This window comes from Gavialis gangeticus, unplaced genomic scaffold, assembly GCF_001723915.1.
Source record: "Gavialis gangeticus isolate Ggan-Ray unplaced genomic scaffold, GavGan_comp1, whole genome shotgun sequence".
Classification (NCBI taxonomy): Eukaryota; Metazoa; Chordata; order Crocodylia; family Gavialidae; genus Gavialis; species Gavialis gangeticus.
Window position 1 is genome coordinate 87,044,347 of NW_017728992.1, and position 3,800 is coordinate 87,048,146.

Consider the following 3,800-nt stretch of genomic DNA (forward strand, 5'->3'; position numbering starts at 1 on the left):
GCATCCTCATTAAGTAGTGTCTGGCAACCTGCCTGCGTTTTAGTGGGTTCTGGGAATGCCAATATATTAACCAGAGGACTTTTTGCATACCCTTTAGAGTTTTTATTCTAGAAAAGTCAACCATTTGGCACAGAGCAACCTTATTTCATCCGGGAAAGCTCTCCATTGCCAATCAAGAGAGAAATTACATCTAAGTTCTTAATTTCCAAGCCCTCCAGCTGAAAAACAAGCTCAGCAGAGAGATCCTCGCAAAACAATTTAAAGTGTCATTTTAATAGGATTTCAAAGAAAAGGAATCCAGATGTAGACAACATAGTTATGGCACAATACGCAGAATGTTTCATTTTCATTCCTTTATGTGTTAGTGACTGAAGCAATCTTAATGAGGAAAATAAAAACTGAGACACTCTTACCTTGGTAATTAATGAAAAATTGGATGTCCACAGGTTTCTGTTGCCTAACAACTAAGCAAGTAGTGTTACTAACAAAAATAGGTAGCAAAACACACTGCCTACACTCTATTACAGTTACCAGTAAAAGGCTATGTTATTGAACCATTTATTAGATGCACATATGCTACAAAGAGATATTTAGATCACAAACAGAAGTGCAGACAACTTGTAACAGTGCTGGCACCCCTATTCTCTTTACATTTATACACATTCTCTTATACCATGTTTTTCCACAGCTACTACACACCTGACTAAGATTAGGAGGAGGAAAAAGAAGAGAACACTTGATTCCACATGTGCAGCACAATGGAAGGAAATGCTCATTTTCTTACATTGGAATATTCCTTTTCTGCATACCATGTAGCAAAAGATAAAGCCAGGAACTCCAGCTCTGCCCAACTTACTTAACTTGCCTCTTTGCACTTTACTCACCTAAAGAGTACCATTAGCTTCAGTGAGACTCCTCAGCCAATTAAGGACTGCAGGTGAATCTCCTGGTACCTCCACCCAGCAGCCTTGAAGACATTTTTTGTCATATATGCTAGAAACCAATTACTAAATTCTCCTTATCATTCTGTCTTAGGCAAGATTTTGCTGACTGTGTGGCCAAGCATCTACAAAACTTTGTACTAACGAAGCAGTTTGTGCTAAAGATTCAGCAAGAACAAAATAAAGCCTAACCTCATTCAGCCTTTTCCAGCATCCACATTTAGAAGTCTGCCACACATACAAATTGTGTTCAACAGGGTCAGAAATTGTAACTACCTTCCCTAGCCTCCTTCCAGATCAAAACATGCCAGGCAAGTAGGCTATTTTTAAAAGCCGCTGTCAACTAGGGAAAAGGAAAAATGTGTTTGTATGAATGTTTAGACTAAAAGGGTGAATTCTCAGCAAGTGATGCACCATCCTACTGGCACAAGTGTCTTTAACAAGCAGCTGGTACTGGCTGAGTGCCATTGAGGAATTCAGTGGCTATGTAAACCAAACCTGCAGAGACAACAATAGAAACTCCTGTGTACTTACACAGATTGCCTTCCTTTTCCTGACACACGAACACTTGTATATTTTCATAAAGCAAGAGAAAGTCCAGGTCAAGTAAAACCTTTCCCCAAGGCCACTCATGAGGCAAAAATTAAAATGCAACTGCACTTCATGTTACCACAAGGAATTAGACACAGTTCTCTTACAGTTTACACTGACTACAAGCGTTTTAAGAAAACTAGGTGAATTCTAACAGTAATTTATATTCACAATGTACTTTATATCCTGAATGGATTCCAAAGGGCTTTATACATACATCATCACTGAAACGCATTCATTTCTTAGGCAAAGGGCAGTTTGCCAGACAGCTACAACAGAACAAGCTCACAACAGCTGAGGAAAAACAAGACATTACAATCTGGACAATCACACTGGGGCAAAAAACTCCTCTTCCAAAAATGATGTGGCATCTTTAAAATACAATAAAGCAGAGTCAACCTCCGCTTTTAGGGTCCCCTTCTTCAAGTTCCCATATATGGAAAACTGGAGTACTCCATCTACTTCAGAAGGATAAAGGGAGAAGTTACTTCCAGTTCAAACAAGGGTTTAGTTTAGTTCTGATTTCTTCTTTCAGTAATGTTAAACCTTCCGAACTTTGTGCAAAAGTTTCTTACCCTGCAATTGCCATTTCTCCCAAGGTTCCCAATTTTTTTTAATGCATCAGAGACATTTAACCCTGTACCCTTCATCAATCAAACATGGATTTACAGCTTGTCAGGTTTCACTTAACATAAGCCAAAGGACTGAAATATACTGTCTCACACTGTTAACTCATTTTGAGTCTTTCATTTATCATCATCCAGGTCAGTGCAGGGACCTTGACTTACTGAAAGCAAGAATTCTGGGATGCCTTATGGATGTGTAGTAATAATAATCTTCGCAAACCCAAGAGATAGAATTGTATCTACAACCCTAAATGCAGAATCAATGAAGGTATATTAACACCCACGTATCTGTAGATATGTATATCAGACACACTCCACTCCTGACTTTGTGACATACAGTAACTCAATACTCAGTGCCAAAACACTGGCACAGATAAAGATGCATCAAACACTGTCACTATTTCAGCTGGGAGCAGTGTTCATTAGTTAAAAGCCTGTCTCCCAGCAGTCTTTCCAGCAAAACTGCCCCTTTCTGTTCCCAATAGCAACTAAGTTGCCCCATTTGAATGCTTGCTAGTGGAAACACATTAGGTATCCCCCGCCCCCTATCACTGTACTTCTCTACTTGGCAATGCATCCAACTTTATTTAAACGGATGTTGTATTTCTGTGAAATACCAGGCTGTTAGAGTACTGCTGTAGTACTGCATTTGAGACATGAGGAAAGCTACTGCGGTACCCAAAAGCTTGTCTAAGTCCATCCTGACCCTGCACCTGGTCCAATAAAAGAGATCACCCTCAAAAATCCTAACCTCACGTCCCGAGAAAGATGCTCAATGGACTGGAAAAATCGCATCCAGAGACCATTTCTCAGGAGACTCCTGTAGCTCTGCATCGTCTTAGCTCTTAGGTCAGTTTGCAACTATCCATCGTTGCGCCTCTGATGCTTTCTTACTGCCGAAATAAATACCTCCCCCCCTGCTGGATAGCCTGAGGCAGGATGCTGCCTGCAGTTTGCCCTAATCTTTCCCTGCTCCCTACAAACGCGTTGAAACCAATCTTTAAGTCCCCTAAAAAGACTGCGGGGGAGGAGAGAATAGTCTCGAGGCTTTTTAAAAACCCAGCTCTTGCCACTCCAACTATCCCCGCGGCACGACCTGCAGTTACTCACCTGGCTCCTAGTGCCCTGAACACCACTCACTTCCTCAGACAAGACACGGGGGCTGTGGGGGGCTACGAGGGCAGAGCACGCACGGCCGCTCGCGTCCCGTTTGAGCCCCCGAAACAAAGGGAAATCGTCTCTGGCGTTTGCCCCTTTCTGAAGCGAGAGCCCCAAACACCGGGAGGCAGCCGGAGGCAGGTACCGGCGCGAGGCGCGCGGGGAGATGAGCTGGAGATAAGCGGCGTCTAGACGGCGGCGGCGGCGGCCGGGGGCTGACAGCGCCCGGGACAAGTTGCCGCGGAAGCAGGGCAGGCAGCGGGGATGCTCGCGGCGCGGCGCAGCCCGGCCGGTACCTCCCTCCCTGCAGGGGGTCAGCGGCGTCCCGGCAGCGTAGGCACAGCCCGGGCTGGGAAGTAGTTCCCGCCTGCCCCGGGACCCCGTGGCCGCCCCGTCCCTCCCCACCGGGGCCAGAGGTCCGCACTCACCTCCCCGCGCCGGGTCCGTGCGTGCGCCGGCCCCGGCGGCCGCTCATCCCCGGCCC

The 3,800-nt window shown here is 45.3% G+C and overlaps 1 protein-coding gene across 2 annotated transcripts in view; it reads right to left on the minus strand.

The window, feature by feature from the left end:
- LDLRAD4 (low density lipoprotein receptor class A domain containing 4) overlaps positions 1-3,782 on the minus strand; it is a 599,211-nt gene extending 595,429 nt beyond the window's left edge. The window contains exon 1 of one of the 2 annotated variants that reach the window (XM_019524913.1): positions 3,745-3,782. The gene's annotated coding sequence lies outside the window, so the exon portion shown is untranslated. The remainder of the gene's footprint in view (positions 1-3,744) is intronic. The other variant, XM_019524900.1, reaches the window with a different exon arrangement.
- Positions 3,783-3,800: the final 18 nt, after the last annotated feature.